Source organism: Rattus norvegicus, chromosome 1, assembly GCF_021556685.1.
Source record: "Rattus norvegicus strain SHRSP/BbbUtx chromosome 1, alternate assembly SHRSP_T2T, whole genome shotgun sequence".
NCBI lineage: Eukaryota > Metazoa > Chordata > Mammalia > Rodentia > Muridae > Rattus > Rattus norvegicus.
Window position 1 is genome coordinate 247,289,948 of NC_141534.1, and position 20,876 is coordinate 247,310,823.

Here is a 20,876-nt window from a genome sequence, read left to right on the forward strand (position 1 = left end):
CCTCATACGGGGCTGCACGCGTGCTAGACAAGGCCTCATCGCTCCTCTCATTAATTGGCATGTTGTGGTGATTGGCCAAGCCTTGCCTGTGGGCACTGCCACGGTTAGGACTTTCACTATACGTGCTGGATGCAGATAAATTCAGACTGGAGTGGTTCCGCCACAAACTAACGCAATATCCCCCATGCCGGAAGGGGAACCTCCAAAAAAATCAGCCCTCCTGACAGCCTGATTTTGGATTTCCGGTGTCTAGGCTGTGGTTGTGGTCATTTGCTAATAGCAGCCAAAGGGAAGCTAAAAATGTCCGCTAAAATTAGTTTTTCGCTTGTTAGGCAAACGGGTTGCTAGGCTATCAAATCCCACGAACACGAAATACTAACCCAGTGTCCAGCACAGTAGACACAGAGCACAGAGCACACACCTACAGCTGTCGTTGTTGCCTTCATTGTTATGGACTGCGGAAGGAGAAATGTTGGCTAAGTATAGGGTCAGACTAGTTCTCAGCGGCATCGTCTTTGTCTGGGGGGAGAAAATGCCGTGTATAATTTGTTCCAAAGGAGTGACTTTCATAAAGAAGCCAGCTCCGTGGCCTGTTCTGTCGGTGTTCTGCAGATTCCCTTGCCAATAATTAGATAAGCCATGCTTCCGATGTTCGCTTCTAGTGTGTCTAAAGACAGCTACACTGTACTTGTGTACGTAAAATAAATAAATATTAGATACACCGTGATACTGCTTCCCATGTATTTAACTGTACATTTACTACAATCGATATGTTCAAAATAGAAAGTAAACATTTCCAGGTGTTTCGAAGGTCCCTAATCTAATTTTGAACCGCTGAACTCTCGAAAAACCACGGAGATTTTAAGCATGCTGCAAGTGGTTTGAGCCACGAGCACCACTTACTCACTCGAAAGCTAGATATTCACCAGGGCAGTTAGGGAAACGGTAAGAGTCACTCCTCAGATCCGGACTGAGGTGTGGTACGTTGGGAGAATAATCAATTATACCTGGTTTTGGAAAATTTAAAAGTGGAGAAGATGAAGTTTCTACCTTGGAGGGACACACAGGGCTATGGAGGAGATAGAAGCAAATAGATTTAAACTTAGATAATAATGGCGAAATATAACATCGCAAAGATCATGTTCCAGAAACTGTATGACACTGTGTTAACTCGTTTAATCTTCACAGTGGGATTTTAGCAAGGTGAACTTGCCCAAGATAAAACAGTATAAGGACAAGGGCATAAAAAGTAGAAAAGCACCCGAGTAGTCTACAGAGTGAGTTCTCAGGAGAAAAGAAAACAAAGTTGAAAAGCCATATGGGGAGCTACACACCTGTAACCCCAGCACCACGGTGGATGGGGTAGACAGATCGCATTTGAGGACATCTTAGACTATATGGTGACTTCAAGGCCAGAATTGCTACCTAGAGCTCCGATCAATTTTTAAGATTGACTTACTTTTATTGTATGGGTATGGGTGTTTTCCTGGCATGTGCCTCCGAGCACTATGTGCCTGCAGTACCCATAGCTGCCAGAAGAGGTCAGAAGATTCCCCTGGATCTGGAGTTACAGAGCGTGGACGGTCAGGTGGGTGCTGGGAATGGAACCCAGGTTCTCTGAAAGAGTAGCCAATGTTCTTAATTGCGGGGCCATCTTTCCAGTTATCTGATGAGTTTTTTTTAAAGATTCCTTTTATAAAGTTTCTTTAACAAAGAAACGTTTTGGTCTGCTCTCTCCCTTCAAGCCTGTTGCCATCTTGGAAAGTTCAGCAGATGACACCTCTATTCGACAAGTTACACAAACCAGAAACCTGGAAATAAACACTTACGGCCCCCACTTCCTGCCTCGCAGATCTAACTCAGCACCGGTGTTTGCCAATTCTGCCTCCAAAACATATCTCAAACTCACAATATTCTTTCCTCTGAGGTTTTGGCCCCATCCGAAGTAGCTTTATTTCCTCTTCTCAACATTGGTGATAAATAGCTCTTACCTTGATCTCACCTTGACTCCTCATTCCTCCCAATCCATCCCACAGGAGCCAGAGAGAATTAGTCTTCCAAAGTATATCTGGTCACCACTGTCCAGCAGTGTCCCATTGAAACTGACGTAAAGCCAGCCGTGGAAGTACACGGCTGTATTCCCAGCACTCAGGAAGCTCGAAACAGAAGTGCTACAAACTCAAGACCAGCCTGGGCTATAAAACCAATAATAATAATAATAATAATAATAATAATAATAATAATAATAATAATAAAGCAAAAGTAAAATTAGAATTAAAAACCCAGGCTCTTTATCACTATCGTACAAGACCTAGCTTCTCAACCGATTCAACCTCCCTCCCATCTCTCATTGACTTCCCAATTCCCTCCAGCAACTAGCTAGCCTTTAAAATCTTCAAAAATATCAAACCCCTCCCATTTCGAGGAGTTTGTATGTTTTTCTCTCTAGCAAGTCACTACTGTCTACACTTTTCCCTGCGGCAAACACAGTTGGAAATTGTAAAATGGCCGTGTACTGGTTTTATGGACGCACTTTGCTCCTGAAGACATAAGTAATTTAATTCCTTCTCCCACCAAGGTACAGAGACATGTCTCAAAGCTTCCCACACAAGAACATCCAGAAATTGATTGATTAGGCAATGGGTTTAAATAACCAAGGGAAAGAAACCAAGTGAGGCTTTCGTGAGCACTGTTCAAACAGACGGAGATCAGAGTCTATCTGGTGGGAAGGACCCAACAGATGCTGGCAGAACTCAGTCACCAGCGGTGTGGCAAGCACCACTGTTTCGCAATCAGATACTCTTGTCTTTCTTGCTGCCATGTTCTACCACAGATGCAAAGAAGCCAAGTAGTCGTACCCCATCTCTCCTGGAGGTACGAGTACTTAAAAGTGTAGTTGGCGCTCAAGAAGAAAACGTGGAAAGTGTTACCTGACAAAGCCGGTGTTGTAACGTGCAACATCCTTCTGTCTTTCAGGCCGCACTGTGCATGTGGTGGCTGGATCAGTAGTAGCCATCTTGTTGCCATGAGTCCAGAAGACCTATAGATAATGGTCTAACCTGCACTGCTGGCTTGATCTTTCTGTTACATAGGAAAACTCAACCCTCCCTGAGCAAGCCACTATTGTCAGAGCAGAAATATTTCTCCTTCTACATTAACATTGTGTGTCTGCAGTAGGCGTACTAAAATACTGTCCAAAGCCGGAAGCCTGGCCCTAGTATGAAGGGGGAGGGGCTGCTGGAGATGGGAGTTGGGGATTATTTTCGTTCCCCGACCTGCAGCCCCCATCTGCACAGGTTCTAGTCCCTGCCTTCCGACCTTTACTGTCTGCTCAGTTTTTGTGATTTCACCTCTTGGATACTTCTCGAACCTTCTTACTTCCCTGTATTTTGCTTCTTCAAGCTACTAGGACTCAGGAGAGACGTTTTATACGTAGATGAAATTCTGGTGGTGAAAATAAGGGGATAGAAAGAAAATTGTGAAGCTAGAGCCTCGTCTCAGCCTGGGAAGGCGCCTGCCACCAAGCCTGAAGACCTGAGTGGATCTCTGAAGTCCCCAGATGAGAGATGAGTTATCCTTTGAATTATCCTCTGACCTCCACATCTGTACTGTAGCACATACATGGTCACAGAGAGGGGGAGAGAGGGAGGAGGAGGGAGAGGGGAAGGTGAGGGGGAGGGAGAGAGAACAAATGTAATTTAAAGAACTTTGTGGCCATTGATATATATATATAATCAAGACTGCATTTCAAAGTTTAAAAGCACAAAACCACTTGATTTTTCTCTCCCAAACAGTTTGTTCCTGGTGTTAGTTTTAATTAATGGCATTTCCATTCTCCTGTTTATGTCATTCAAAAACAATTATTCTTGACTCCTTTTCTTTTTTTTTTTTTTTTTTTTTTTTTTTCCGGAGCTGGGGACCGAACCCAGGGCCTTGCGCTTCCTAGGTAAGCGCTCTACCACTGAGCTAAATCCCCAGCCCCTTGACTCCTTTTCTTTTTCTCCCGCATGCCACATTTGGTCCATTAGCAAACGCTACTTGCTCCAACCTCTTTATATTCCAAACCCTGTTATGTCCCTTGTAGCTTGGTCCCAGCCAGCGTTCTGTGTGCCTGAGCCATCGCAATAATTACCCGTTTGCCTCATCTTTTCCTTCCTAGATCTAATTTTCAAGGAACAGCTGGGAAGTTCGCATATGACTTTTTCTCAAATATTCCAATGTTGTTTGGTTTGGCTTGGTTTTGAGACTGGATCTTCCTATACAACCTGGAACTTTCTATGTAGCCCAGGCTAGCTTCAAACCCACAACCTTGCTGCCTCGGTGTCCTGGGTTTGCAGGTGTCACCACATCTGGCTCCCAGTTCTTCGTTAGGGGTTCGGGAGCTAGTTTGTTGTGCTTTTTATTTTTGGTTGTGAGCCTAGCCTTTAACGGCTGAGCCATCTCTCCAGCCCTGTTGTGCTTTTTAAAGATTTTTATTTAATTTGTGTGTGTGGTTTTTTTTTGCCTGTGTGTATGTATGTGTATCAGATGCATGGCTGGTGACCAAGGGGCTCAGAAGAGGTCATTGGATCCTCTGGAGTTGGAGTCAGAGGTAGTTGTAAGCTGCTGTGTGGATGCTGGGAACATAACCCTGGTCCTCTGTAAGAGGAGAGAGTGCTCTTAGCTACAGTCAGCTCTCCAGCTTCACCAGTGGTTTTTATTACAATTAAATCCAAAGCCTTTAACAACTTACGGAGCTGTGCATGCTCTGGCCTCATCCACATGGGTGTCTACCTCCTGTCTTTTACCCACCCTCCATTATTGCTGGCCTTTTGGTCGCCACTCAGGCATGTCAGACACATCAACACCAGGGCCTCCCTCTTCCTGGGTTGCCTCTCCCTCAGACACATTTCCCTTACTTACTTGTATCTCTGTGAGAATACCACACTGCTGGAGAATACTGCTCCGGATACTTCCTGTAAGATTGAACCACACTATCATCACTGCCTCTCACCAGCCCTTCACGGCACACTCCATAATTAGACCTTACATTAACGATGCACTTGCTAAGTTATCATTCTGACACAGGTGCCAAGAAAGCACAAGATTTTATTTACCTCTACTTCCTTTTTTAAATGCCTGATGTGAAGTGTGGGTTTAATAATCGTATTTGTTGAATTAATGAGCTTCATGGAGAGCTATCCTGAATTAAAATTATACTCTCCTGCCATCCATTCTTCATGGCTTCCCCTACCTTTTCTAAGTTAATAGTGGTGGTAAACTTCAGCCCCTGCCTACCCAGGAGCCTCTTATCTTCTATTTATAATAATAAAATCCTGAAGGATTGAAGGTCTTGACAGGGATGGGAACCCCACAAGAAGACCAACAGTCAATTAACCTGGACCCTCGGGGTTCTCAGAGACTGAGCCACCAGCCAAAAGGCATGCACAGGCTAGACAGAAGCCTCCAGAATACATATGGCAGATGTGTAGTTCTCCCTCATGTGGGTCCAGAGGCTCTCCCTAAAGCTTCAGAGAGCTGTGGTATCCATTCCCTAACAGGGCTGCCTTGTCTGAACTCAGGATTAGAATGTGCCTAATCCTGCAGAGACTTGATGAGCCAGGGTGGGGAGATATCCAGGGGAGTCCCACCCTCCCAGAGGAGAAGGGGAGGAGGACCAGGAGAGGGGCCAGCTTTTAGGATGCTAAATAATAATAGTAGTAGTAGCAGCAGTAGCAGCAGCAGCAGCAGCAGTAGTAATAATGATCCCATTACTCATGTGAGACTAGAACCACTGATTCACACAGTCCCAGGGATGAGTCTAACCCAGTCATGACAGTACTGATCTATTTTACCATGCATCATCATGCAGTAGGTACACAATTTCATTCTGTAGATGAGAAATAAGAAAGCGCATGATTTAAGATGGGGCAGCTTAATAAGAACGATCCATTCTTAAATAAAAAGACAGAGTCCTGGAAGAGAATGAGAGCTTCATAGTAATCCTGTCCCCCCTCTTGGATTACCGATGGGAAGAACTGGGTTTGCTTTTCTCTCTGCAGCCCTAATGGTTGGCTCCCTGTCTCAGTGACAAAACTTGGAAGCCGGAAGAGTTCTTCCTGTTCAGCATTGGTAAACTAGGTCTATTACTCCCTCCCTACCAAGAACTCTGGGCCAGAGAGGCCAAGAGCAGCCTGCAGCTTGCTGAAGGAAAGTGGTAGGAACTGTGGCTTCCTGGTATATGACGTAAGGGAAGACATGTTTTTCTCCTAACATGGACAGTGACTGCTGACTGTTTCCCTTTTTTCTTTCTTTTCTTTTCTTTCTTTCTTCCTTTTTTTTTTTTGGTTTTTGGTTTTTTTGGTTTTTGTTGTTGTTGTTGTTTTGTAGTCATTAGCTGATTTTTCTTGGCAAAGAATGTGTAACATACCCTTTCTCAGAATGGGTTTGTAGCCTCAGAAAAGCATTAACCAAAATGAAAGGCAAAGGTCCTCATTGTTCCTCACTTTACATCCACACACACACCAAGGCACCTCACTGAAACAAAAATAAAAGGCCACATTCAAACTGCCTTCTGTCCCTGCCCAGTATCTCTCTCTCTCTCTCTCTCTCTCTCTCTCTCTCTCTCTCTCTCTCTCTCTCTGTCTCTCTCTCTCCCTCCTGTTCTCTTTCCCTCCTACTGAATTGAAAGAATGTTTTTATCACCCACAACCATTGGTTTTCTCATATGCATTTTCTTGCCTTCTGCCTAAGTAAGAGTTTTAAAAATGAATCTAAATTGAGGGTGATTTAAAATTGAATTTTAAGTTAACTATATAAAAATAACATGAGCAAAATGTGATTTGCTGGGTAACTTATTTCTTACAAACCCGGATGCACGTGTGCTTAGTGGTCAGTGTAAAATGATTTTAAGGAGAAATTCAGTTTCTTCCATAAGGAGGCTTCCTTAGCGGTTATTGCATTCTGTCACTATTACACTTTAATAAGCAATGAAGATGATCACTGCTGTAAGCTCCCCTACCACAGTCAATGGCAGGAGTTTCCTAGGAATGCAGGGTTCCCGCTTCAATCCATCCCAGTGTCAGCTCTCCGCAGCCATTCCACGTGATAAGCAACCAGCTGACGAGACAGATCCACGTTTGATCGAAGTGATAGGCACCGCCCGGACCACTAGGTTTTCTACTTTTAACACAGTTAAAGAGTAACCGATAAGATTTTCGTCCAAGGCTGTGGAAAACCTCCACATGGCTGGAAGAATTATAAAAGGAAATGCTTTAGTTGCTGGTTACCTCCTTTCAGATTCTGCGTTTGACATTTTTTTTCCTTAATTGCTGCAGGGGACCCAGTGAAATTCTGAGTTCCCGACACTTGCACAAAAGGCTGGAGTATTTAAGTTTTGGACGTCGGATATGAGGACTAGATCAAGCAGGGTCAAGCACACCCCAAGACTTTTTTTCTAACCTTTCTCTAGTCTGCATGCAATATTTCATTCGATGTCTAAAATCTACTGGATTTCTTTCACATTCATTTACAAGGTGTTGGATTTAAACGTGTTCTTCAGACACACCAGAAGAGGGCATCAGATCTCATTACAGATCGTTGTGAATCACTATGTGGCTGCTGGGAATTGAACTCAGGACCTCTGAAAGAACAGTCAGTGCTCTTAACCACTGAGCCATCTCCCCAGCCCAAAATATATTGTTTTAAAGACAGTAAAAATGTCTCACAGACCTTCCTATTCTGTTTTGCTTTGTTTTGTTTTTAGAGACATGGTATCATATAGCCCAGGCTAGCCTTAAACTCAATATATAATGAAGATTATCTTCAACTCTTGATCTTCCTGCCTTCATCTCCCAAGTGCTGTCTGTTATTGTTGTTCTTGTTGTCTGTCTATCTGTCTGTCTGTCTGTTTCTCTGGGATTGGCTTTTTTTTTCTTCTTGTGGCTTGGAAAGACTATAAAGTCAGCCATAAGGCCTTCACAGCTCCTGAACAAGGCAAAATCAAAAGTGAGATTTTTGTAAGTCAGGTAGGTATTGCCAAACTTGTTTGAAACACTTTTACCTAAAGAGATTAGATATAACTGCCAAGTGAACCATGATGAAAGAGGTCAGAAGCCCGCTTGTGTGCGAGCCTTGGGGGGTGGGGGGGCGTGGAGGGGGTGGGGAGGGGGCAGAGTTCCAGGTCCATGGGGCTGGGTCAATCATCACTTCAACCTGTGCCAGGCCTCATTCATATCGTATTTATTCACCCTTTAAATACCATTCCCCACTTCTTCCTCTGCCCTCCCCCAGCCACCCTCCCACAGGAATACTTGCTTGTACATGTTCTTGTAAAATGTATTATTTTTGCATAAAGATAATTTTTTCATCCCACACTATGCTTGTACGTTCATTTATAGCCCATGTATATAAATCTACTTAGCTGCTTCTAACTCTTGTCTTGTTTCCATGGAAACCAACCTCCACATTTTACCTAGCCTCTTTCCAAGAGAAGGACACCCAAGACACCATCCAGACAGGGACCACCATCGATAATGCAAAAAATTCTTGTGTGACTTTCTTCCACACAAACAACCGATTTTAAGAGAAAACCTGTCAGTACACGGCTCCTTCCTCTGAGACTGTGGTTCTGCCTGCTATGAACAGACCCAGAGATTCTAGATATGGAATCAGAAGAATTAGAAGAACAATCTTAGAGATCACAATCTATACATTTTGTTTTTTCTTCAAAATCTAAATTAATGCAATAGGAATTAGACATAACTAGACAACAGGAACGTTTGTCGTTTTGACCCATGTTGTATTAGAAAAATTAGAAAAAGTAATGCTTTGTTCTGTTTTTTGAAGCAGAGTCTCTTTATGTAGACAGTCCTGACAGTCCTGATACTATGTAGACCAGGCTGGCCTTGAACTCACAGAGATCCTCCTGCTATGCCTCCCAAGTGCTGGGATTAAAGGCATGGGCCACCTTTAATTAATCTGCTAGAACAGATCATTTTTTAAGATAGGTCTTGGGGTTCAGGGAGAGGTTTGTAACCTGAAAGGTTTCCTTTCTGTTTAAATCTAGGGACAGGAGAGATGGCTCAGCAGTTAAGAGAACACATTGCTCTTGCAAAGAGCCCTGAGTTCTGTTCCCAAAACCCACACTGAGTGGTTCAATTCCTGGGCCCCACATGGTCAAAACAGAGAACTGAGAACAGGAACCCCTTGGGGGGAATTAGAGGAAGGATTAAAAGAGTTGAAGGAGCTTGCAACCCCATAAAAACAACAATGCCAACCAACCAGAGCTCCCAGGGACTAAACCACTACGGAAAGACCATACATGGACTGATCCAGGGCTCAAACTGCATACGTAGCAGAGAAGAGCCTTGTTGGGGCACCAGTGGAAGGGGGAGCCCTTGATCCTGCCAAAGCTGGACCCCCAGTGCAGGGGAATATGGGGGGGGCAGTAAGGGGGAATACCCATATGGGGGGTGGGGGAGGGGATGGTGGCTTATAGTCAGGAAATCGGGAAGGAGAATAACATTTGAAATGTAAATAAAGAAATAAATCTAATAAAAAATGTATTAGAGAGAGAGAGAGAGAGAGAGAGAGAGAGAGAGAAACTGGCTTGAAAATTTGCCCTCTGGCCTCTGCATGCACCCCATGGCACATGATTCCTATCCCGACAAATACATTCTATATTATTTTAAAGGTGGAAGTGATTGAGAAAGACAATCAATGTCAACCTCTGACTTCCACATGCACACATACACACATACATACACACACATATACATATGTACAAACAGGTACATATGTACAAACAGGTACACATGCACATGTACACGTGTACAAACAGAAACATACACACATTCAGATACATATATACACACATACACACACATATACACAAACAGGCACACATACACACATATATACACATACAGACATATACACACACATACACAAACAGATGCACACACATATACATGCACAAACAGGTACACACATACACACGCAGGTACACACACACGGGGGTGGGGGTGGAGGTGTTGGAGTGTTAGAGTTACATTTATCCTTTAGGGTAAATGTCCTAGTTATAACTAAAGAATATGAGTTTGTATCTTAAGCCAATATTAAGTTCCAAGAACCATGAGGCTATTACATCTGTATAAACAGGGCACAATTTAAAACTAATGCACAAACAATAATACAAAGCAGCATTAAAAATAAATGCAGTTTGTGGATCCTGTGAATGTGTAATGTATTCACAGGAATGGCAAATACATATAAAATTTTGGAGAAAGGGCAGACCCTCTGAAAGTCATAAACACACGGTACAAACACTATGAACAACTGGCAGATCCTCATAACATTGACCACGTGTACTCTATGGTCCGGGAAGCTTATTTCTGGCATCTACGGAGAGAGACGAAAATACACATCCAAAGACTTGAACCCAAAATAATGGTCAAAGCAATTTTATACATAACAGACAAAAATGTTGAAAACAACCACATTTCCATCGAGAGAACAAAAAACAAGAAAGAAAAACAAAAACAAAAACAAAGCTGTGGTTCTGTGTGATGCAATACTACTCAGGAAGAAAAAAGTAAAACACAGATGTTCACACTAACGCACAGACAAACTCAGCAAGACACAGAAAGCACACGCGGTACAGAATATGAGAAGTGGCTAGACCAGCCCGTGCTGACTCTCACTTTCCACAAAGATTGACTGAGGAGCGTGCTCTGTCCCCAGCCTGGGTTCTGGGGCTTGAACTCTGGTCGGCAGCAAGCACCTATGCCCGCTATGCAATCTTGACATTTTTGCGTACATGTATGTGCCTGTCTTGTGTGTATGTGCACCCCATGGATGCAGGGACCGTGAAGGCCAGAAGAGGATGTCAGATTCCCTGGAACTAAGTACAGTTAGTTGTAAACTGCCCAGGGTCAGTGCTGGGAGTGGAACTTGGGTCCCCCGCAAGAACAGCAGTGCTCTTAACCACTGAGCCATTTCTCCAGGCTCCAAGATTCATGTATTTTACTGTATGTAAATTGTGTGTGTGTGTGTGTGTGTGTGTGTGTGTGTGTGTGTGGTGTGCATACGTGCTGCTAGGCATTGCACCAAGGCCTTGTACAAACCGGACAAGTGCTGTACCGCTGAACCAGGTCCACAGAGCCATTTTAAGGTTTATAATGTGCACATCAATAAAAACAGAAAAGAAGAAATGTAAGCATTCCAGTTATATATAGCTACACCTGTACATACATGCAACTACACATATCCATTCTTAGAAGTGCTTTTTAACTATTGGTGTGAATTTTGAGAATCATTCTCAATTTTCCGTTTAAAGGAAAAGTAACACTTGGGCTTCCAAGTTATCACCTGGGTTGACTAATCTGTTTCCAGAAAAAAAATAAAATAAACAGAGACAAAAACAAAAATTGACCAAAAGCCCTACAGTTAGTATCACAGAGTCTCAATTACAGTGTTTTCTTTCTGTCTTCAACAGTGGATGTCATTTACTTTCTACTGTTTTGAATTGGGGTTTTTGTTTTGTTTTTGTTTTGAGAGTGTTCAGAGTTTTCCAGTGCAGCTGGGACTGACCTCAAATCTCCCTGATTTAGCCTCTCTAGTACTGGAGATAGAAGAAAGAATCATCGTGACACACTCTCATTCTCTCTCTCTCTCTCTCTCTCTCTCTCTCTCTCTCTCTCTCTCTCTCTCGTTTGTTTTTAAAGGTAAAGGAAAAGGGTAAGATTCTGCCTAAGAAGTCTCTTTGTTAAACAATTATCTCTAGGTGAGCAGATCACACACACTGGTCCTCTAGGCCGTTCTGTTAGTATGGCCTTTCCCTTGTGGGCAGCAGCTGCAGCTCTCAGAATTAGCTCTGCCTGAGCGGCCCTTGCTCACAGACCCAGCAGATGGGAATGAGGACTGCCTGGACCATGAGGAACAAGTCAGGAAGCAGTACTCCTCCATGGGCTCTGCATCAGCTCCTGCACACACTCACACACACAAACACACACACACACATAAACACAAACAGACACACACTCACACACACACAAACACACACACTCACACACAACATACACACACACTCACACACAAACATACACACACACTCACACACAACATACACACACTCACACACAAACATACACACACACAAACACACACACACAAACACACACACACACAAACACATACACACACAAACAGACACACACACACTCACACACACAAACACACACACACAAACACACACACTCACACACAACATACACACACTCACACACAAACACACATACACACACACACACACCAAGAGCTCTGAGAGGCAGAAACTTAACTGTGAGCCTTCCATTAAAATGTCGATGGGGTGGCTTACAAAAGATACGTGGCCTGCCAAAGGTGGTCAACTGCAGTCAGATGGGGCCCAAGGCATGGAGGGCACTCATGAGCAGAAGCCAGACACTCAATTCCTCACAGGCTATTAAGGAGCTCAGACTTGCCAAAGTCTATAGCAATGACTCTCAGGCTCATATCTCAGGAATCCAGATGGAGCTCAGAGGAAAAACTATTAAGAGGGCTTTTTTCACACACACTGAACAAATGTAGCCAGCAACCAATGTATCATTGCAGTGTGAGAAATGGGGAAAAGAAAACTGTGACAATAATCAAGATGCACCCAATCCATACACTAAGCTTAGGATAAGAAGACATTTTCAAAGAGCTCGAAGCAAGCTGGGCATGGTAAGCATGTCTGTGTAGCCGGCTACTTGAAAGGTTGAGGCAGGAGGGTCTTCAGTCCAGAAGGCCAGCCTGCAGAGCATGGCAGAAGCCATGTCCAAAGACGAGACAATGTGAGGCTATGTCATTTGATCACACACTTTTTAATATGAAGAAAAAGAAAGTTACTCTAGAGTCCGATGATGCTGGGAAAGGCCATCTGAAAAACTTCAAGTGACTGCCTTAGTTGCTGCTCTATATCTAACACTGACTAGCTGAAATGTCTTGTTTTAAAGTGTTTATTGTATCTTATTTTATATATTAATGTATTTTAAGTATTTTAAGGTATTTATTGGAATGACTTGAAGTGTTGATTTTATAAGAGAAAAAAATTGCTGTAGAAGTTAAGTCCTGGTTCTTCCTCCCAGCTCCATGCTCCTAGAAATAAGACTCAGACTCAACAAATACACCCAGGCTCTTCTCTGGCTAGATCATAACTTAAGATACCCAATTATTTTAATCTGCATTGCCACGTGGCTGGTTACCTGTGCTCATTACCATGCACTCGTCTCTGCATCTTCCTGGGAGAATCTCCCATGCCTGGCTCTATCCCAGGATTCTTTATACCTCCTGGAGGTCCTACCTTCTATTCTACCCTGTCCCATAGGCCATAGTTTGTTTGTTTTCTTTTAATTGAGAAGTGATGCAATTGATTACAAAACTTTTCAAGAGACAAATGCTTCATTCTGTCAAGAAAGAAATCCACGGTACATGAGGCATATTTTAAAACTATGACCAGGGCCACTGAGATGTCCTGAGTTCAAGCTCAGAGACCCTTGCAAAGGCAGAAACCCTCTACGAAGTTCTCGTCCGGCTCCACAAATGGGCCTGAGGATATTTTGCATATGCCAAAATGAACACATTGTACGTGATCATAATAAGAATGCTAATAAACTAAAAACGCAATCAAACTCTGTAGCATAGCATCAAACTTCTCTCTTGGAGCTACACAGACAGATGTTTAAAGCGTCAGCATCTGCCCTGACAGAGCCAGATGTTCTGCTGGGGGGATCTCTCCCAGATTCCTGGATTTGCATTCAATTCAAAAGCCCCAAACTATCAAAGTTTGTCAAAACCTGTGCCCCTCTTTAGTATGAGGAAGAAAACCCAGGATTTTGTGCATTCAAGGTGTGGGCTCTACCACTGAAAACCGCAGCCCCTCCCCCATTTCTGATGACTCATAATTGTGAATTAGTTCTAATTTAGAAGGAAATTTTAAAAAACTGCATATAAAATCTAACGTAGCTCAAGCACCCGTAACCGAACCTACTGCCACACTATTTATAATTTCAGTAGCCTTTGTTATTAAATTGTTACTAAAGTGTTAAGTCTAAATTGAAGAATTCATCCATTCTAAAAATCCAGTGATCGGCGAATAGACCGCAGCAGTTAAACGTTAATGGTGGCTGGGAATGTACCTTGCAGTCAGAGCATCTGCCTAAAACAGCACTTCTCAACCTGTGGGTCTCCACCCCTCGGGGGTCAGAATCGCGCCCTCTCACTGGGGTCACCTGGGACCATCGGAAAACACAGATATTTACGTTATGATTCACAGCAGTAGCAAAATTACAGTTAATGAAGTAGCAACAAAAATAACGTTATGGCTGGGGATCGCCACAGCATGAGGAAGTGTATTAAAGGGTCTAAAGGGTCGTAGCATTAGGAAGGTTGAGGACCACTGGTAGAATATGCAACACCATGGGTTCAACCTCTACCACTATAGATGGTGAGAACAAACTGCTCGTAAAGACGCACCGACACACACCCATCTACCTCAAGGCAAACTCAGTCCAGTGCTTGTGAGTTTCCTATTCTCTAATCTAAAGGCTGGCTCTATTTCCAGAACCAGGGAATAAAGGCCAATGCTCACCCGACTCGGCCCCGCCCAGCCCAGCCCCGCCCCGTCGCGCCCCGCTCCACCCCACCCCACCGTACCCGCTCCTCTCACCACTTTCAGATCCACTTAAGTAGTATCTGAATGTGGATTTTGTCTTGTTTTGGTTTCGGGGTTTTGTTTACTGCTTTGGGGGCTGAGGTTTATTATTTAGTACTAGAGACTGAACCAAAGGCCTCGTACATGCTAAGCAACCACTCTTCTGCTAAGCTACATCCCCAAGCCCTTCTTTTTTATTGTTTTGTTTTGTCGAGACAAGGTACATAGATCTGTCTGGCCTGGCGCTCACTATATCGGCCAGGCTGGCCCTGAACTCACAGAGACCTCCTTCCTCTGCCTCCCGAGTGCTGGGTAAAGTTTTACACATGCCAACATAACCAGCCTAGCCATTTTCTTTAACACCCTTAAATCAACACTGCAGTTTTCGGTTGGGCTGAGCACTCGGATTCCTTTTATTTGCTGATCCTCAAATATTTGCGGAACTATTTCCACTAGGTGGCTGTCTTCCCCAAGAAGTGTCAGAGCTATGCTGGCTTCTGGTAGTTTGAAACAGTCAAACCTTACATTTTACAGAGGTAGGCATAGAAGCAGTCATTTAATAGACATTCTCATGCAAGTATCAACCTGTGCCTCTCTCTTATGCCTTCACACTGGGAGGGAAAGGCAATATGTTTAAACGTGCCTTCAAAACAGGAAAGAGGAATTTTTGTTTGCGATTGAAAATATTTTTAAATGTACTTTTTTATTAATGTGTATGTGTGTTTGTGAGTGTATATTTGTATGTGTGTATTTGTGTATGTGGTGTGTGTGTGTGTGTGTGTGTGTGTGTGTGTGTGTGCAGGTAGATAAGTGCCCACATGCATGTCTGGTACCCATGGAGGTCAGGAAAAGATATGAATCACCTTATAAAACATGTGAATTCTGGGAACCAAACCTAAGTCAACAAGTTCTCTCAAACACCAAACCATCTTTCCAGTCCCCTGATTTTTTTTAAGGCTGTGTAAAGTAGGGGCTGAAGGGGTTGGAGAATGGCTCAGCAATTAAAGGCTGCTTGCTGGTCTTGCACCCATCAGGAGGCTCCCCAACTGCCTATAACCCCAGCTCTGTGGGATCTGACACCCTCTTCTAGCCTCTGTGGGCACACGTGTGCATGCATTATACACATACATGCACACACAGAGAATAAATGAATGAATAAGTAAATAATTTAAAGTGAATCTTTAATTTTTTTAAAAAGAAGGTTGAAGAGATGACTCAGAGGTTAAGAGCACTGACTGCTCTTCCAGAGGTCCTGAGTTCAATTCCCAGCAACCACATGGTGGCTCACAACCATCTGTAATGGGATCCGATGCCCTCTTCTGGTGTGTCTGAAGACAGCTACAGTGTACTCACATACACAAAATAAATAAATAGATTTTTTTAAAAGAAGGAAATGTGAAGTGTCCATCTATCCCACTCTTTGACAGATTCCCAAAGGATGCTAAGTCCACACACCACAAGATACTTGGACACCGTGTGTACAGTGGTACTCTTCATGACATCCAGGGAGTGGACAAGGTAGGGCAACAATACATCTGCAGAGAATCTCACAGAGCTGGAAGAAAATTGAAATTATGTCATCTGAAAAAAAAAAAAGATGCAGCTGACAATGATCATGCTCAGTAAAATATGACAGACTCAGAAAAAGCATCCCATTTTCTGTCATATATGGGACCTAAGTTTATGCTTGCACGTCACAAAACTAGAAAGCGGATGAGAAGAGGGGAAGAAGAGATCTTAAGAAAGATGATGGCAAGCCAAAAGGGTGACTGACTGGAAGGCAGGCAGGCAGGCGGCTGCACGGGGAGGGAGAACAAGAAAGGCAGTAGAGGAAGAAAAAAGTGAAAACAGTGGATAATGACACGTATGTGCGAAGTCGCCGTCACCCGTGTTCTTTGTATTATTCTATGATGGCTAGTGTCAATGTGACAACATCTATTACCACCCAGAAAGGCTGGGACAGTGAGGATGTCTGTGGGAAGTGCTTACCGTTAGCTGATGTGGGAAGACCCATCTTCATTGTGGGAGGGACTTCCTGGACTTTAGGAAGAGAGAACAGGAGCTGAGTAGCAGTCAAACTGCTTGCTGATCTGGCTCCCTGTCAGAAGGCTCCCTGGTTGTCTCTTACTACAGCTCCAGGGGATCTAAAAGCCTCTTCCAGCCACGGTGGACACTGGATATGTTCTACACGCACGCCCGCACGCACAGCCACGATGGACTTCTTTTGAACCATGAGTCAGAACAAGCCCTCTCTCCCTTAAGTTGTTCTTGACAGATACTTCATCATGGCTAAGACCCTAACTTTAAAAACTTAAAAACAGGCCTATAGCCACAGCCGCCGCTGTCACTGCAGCTAGAAGAGACCCGGTCGGAGAGACCCTGGAGTCTGACGGAGATGTTTCCTGAGAGGGGCTGGTAAGTCGCTGGAGCCACAGGTGACCACCTTTGATCTCTGCTCTTTGAGGCTCAGAAGATGCACAGATTTTCCAGGGCAACTTTGTGGATTGGGACCACTTCCTCCATGATCCTGGTTCTTCCTGTTGTCCTTGGGAGAGAAAGTTGCTAATGGAGCAACAACAGCAAGTGCAGCAATGGCAGATTCTTCTAGAGCGTAACACAGGACTGTCAGGAAGAACGCTCGGGGCTCTATCTCCCTTTCCTGGAAAGATCTAGATTGTTACCGCGATATTTGTTCTGATAGAACTTTGAAATTCATTTGTGTTTGAACTGCTGATTGTTTGAACTTTTTATTCTTCTTCTTCTTCTTTTTTTAACCATGGCACATGGATCTATTTGAACGTGGTGGGAATTTTCTCCGTTTGTCACAGAGAGACCCCAGGTACATCTGTGCCCTCATTTACTTCCTGTTCTCACTCCGATGCTGGAGTACAGCCCTCTGGAGGTCATTCCACTCTGTTCTTTTAGTAAATTGCTCCTAAGGAAATTCTTACATGCCCATTGTGGGAAGGAAGTAAACACCCCTGATCGTTAAGGACTGTTTTTTAAAGAATGGAAATGCCAGGACAAGTAAATAGTGTAGGACTGATGAAAATCCATTACAGCTACAGTACAAAACGGCCACCAAGAATCCCTGTGTAGCTGGCTGTAACTTTAGCCATATGGGGACTGTGGGCAGAGCAGACACTCTTTCCTCTGCTCATTTCGGCGCTTAGACCTGCACCTGTGTAAAAAAAAAAAAAAAAAAAAAAAAAAAAAAAAAAAAAAAGTCAGCGCTCACTTTTTGTACTTAAACATCAAAAGAACTCCGACTGGAAATAACTGCAAATAGAAACTGAAGTGTGACGTTATACCCAGAAGGTCAGTGAAAGGCAGCTAGTATTTAAAAACCATCTTTGGGCAATGGTTTATGTTGTCAAATCAAAAAGCACTTGTTCTTGGAGCTCGAAGAGATGGTTCGGAAGTTAAAGATGCCCACTGATCTTCCAGGGGTCAGGCTCAGTTTCAGCAGCCCCATGATGCACAGCCACCTGCACCTCCAGTTCCAGGCTCCAGTGACCTCTTCTGACCTCTGCTGGCACCTGCACACACATGGCACACATGCATGCACACAAGTACATACAAGCACATAAAGTTTTTTAAAAAATTAAAGCATATATATCATATATATACCTATAATTTTTGATGGATATATATCATTCATGACATATATGTATATAATGGCATCATGGAGCTAGATTAAGGTAGCCACTCAAACACTTCTATAAAGTTAGAATGAAGTCACTTACAGTTTACACTTTCACTATAGATTATACTTCTATACATTTATCCACCCCAAAAGAAAAACAAAGTAGAAAAGGAAAGAAAGAAAAACACATGGGATGGATGCAGGGCACTGACTCAGCAGTTAAGTGCACTGGCTGCTCTTCCAGAGGACCTGGGTTTCATTCCCAGCACCCACCTGGTGATTCACAATAGACAATGCTCTGTGTTCCTGAGGCTCCAATGCCCTCTTCTGGCCTCCGTGGGCACTGTACACACATGGTGTGCAGACATGCATGCAAGCAAAACGCTCAGACACATAAAATGAAAATAAATACCTTTAAAAGGAAAGCAAAGGATAGTTGACCTGCCACCTGTCCCTTTTCACTGCTCATGTGCTCTTTGGCCTGCATTCCATTCTTCCTCATCATCCAATATTATCCTTTTTTGGTCTCCTTTGTAAATGTTTTACTATGCCCACATTTACAGCCACACATACATGTATGTATTCATTATAAGCTAGGATCTACATAGGAGGAAAAACATGGTTGTTTCTTTTTTTCCTAATTTTGGGTGACCTTATTTAATATCATTCTTTCTAAGAACATACATTTCCCTGCAAGTTTGGAGGATTTCATTTTTCTTTAGAGCTGAACACTATGTACTATTTTTTTCATTTTTCATTCATCTGTTGATGGACATATATGTTCCATCTCCTAAATGTACTAAAGAGAACAGTAATAAGCAGGGGGGGGCAGAAGTACTCATTAATAAAAAATGTTTTAATACTTAGAAGAGATTGGCTACTGTCACTCATAGTTGGTATTTTGTTTTTATCTTATCTCCAACAGCAAAGGTACGTAAAGATAAAAATCTATTAAATGGAACTTTCCAGGTGATACAATTGCTTCTTCCCAGTCTGATGTTTTGTTACTTAGTGTCTAATGCCTTGATCTTGGAAGAAAAAACTTAGTCATCTTGTTTAGAAAGAATTGTTTACTTGCTTTCTTGTCAGTTAAATGTAAAAATTTTATCAGTTACCTGTGTTACTAAGGATTAGGGGTCAGTGGCAGCTATTAAATATTACATTGATATGATATTGGCAGAGGATGTGACCTAAAATTAATCTGAAACAGAGTCCTGCATTTTTGGGAGCTTGATGTGGGACTGTAGCACTTTTTTTTTTTTTAAGATTTATTTATTTATTTTATGCATGTGAGTACACTGTAGCTGTCTTCAGTCACACCAGAAGAGGGCATCAGATCCCATTACAGATGGTTGTGAGCCACTAGGTGGTTACTGGAAATTGAATTCAGTACCTCTGGAAGAACAGCCAGTGCTCTTAACCACTGAGCCATCTCTCCAGTCCTGTAGCACTCTTCTTAAGATGGGAGCATTCGATAAGTGGTGCTAGGAGATTTTCTATTATTATGACGGAAAAGTAAAGAAAATTAATACTTTTTTCATATTATACTCCAAAATCAAGTCCATAATGATTAATAATGTAAGTATAAAAGGGAACATTTTAATGTCTAGAGAAAAAATTAGAGTTCTTAACAATATTTTCAAATCTTTTAAAGCATTTATTTATTTGTTTGCATGCATGTGCGCCACAGTGCAGGTGTGGAAGTCAGAGGCTAACTTGTGGGAGTTGGTTCTCTCCTTCCATTTGAGGATTAATCTCAAGCTCTCAGGCTTGCCTGGAAAAGCCTTTACCAATGGAGCGGTTTTGCCAGAACAGAGGAAATGATATCATTATGACCTTGGAGTTCCAGTCCAAAAGAATCTTATCTTTATGACCTTGGAGTAATGGAGCTGCCTTCTCAGAGGTACGAGTTCTACATGAAAATATTATAAACCTAAGTACACTAAAATGAGATATCTTCTCTTTGGGAAAGTGGGAAAAGAATAAATGAAAAATTTAGAAAATAGATTTTTCTGCAAACAGAACTGATGAAGGATTAGTATCCAAAATTGATGGAGATTTTCTACAAAGAGCAAACACTATGGTCAGGATACAAATAGGCAATCTACTGAAGAATAGCTATACAGAGGTGGTAGATATTTGAAGAGATGCCGCTGTGATCTGAATGATGACCTCACCTCGAAAACTGAAGCTCAATCTCCACTACAACGACAATGAAATGAGTCCTGTAGTTACTTTTCCCGTTGCTGTGATAAAATATATGACAAGAAGCAATTTAAGGGAATGTCCCAGAGAAACCCCTTTCCCCCCCCCAAATTACACAGCTGTTGCCGTTGGCGTTGACATGACGGTATGACCCTATTTGAAGACACCAAAGACACCATACACTTCGGTCACAGGATATGAAGAAATCAAGTTGGTACTGACCGAGAAGCTTCCTTCCTGCTTTCATCATGCTGGATGGTGCTATGCCAGATGCTGGGGGCGGGGTGAGGGGAATCAACAGTCAGATATGCCCATGGGTGCAGCAGTGGCGTG

At 42.9% G+C, this 20,876-nt stretch overlaps 1 long non-coding RNA gene across 1 annotated transcript; it reads right to left on the reverse strand.

Annotated features, from left to right (window-relative positions):
* Positions 1–1,154: 1,154 nt before the first annotated feature.
* LOC134485232 (uncharacterized) lies at positions 1,155–20,584 on the reverse strand. The gene is made up of 4 exons (XR_015653258.1): positions 20,516–20,584; positions 16,682–17,873; positions 4,903–4,955; positions 1,155–3,608 (listed from the first exon to the last, which is right to left on the reverse strand). It is a non-coding gene; the product is annotated as an uncharacterized LOC134485232 (long non-coding RNA).
* Positions 20,585–20,876: the final 292 nt, after the last annotated feature.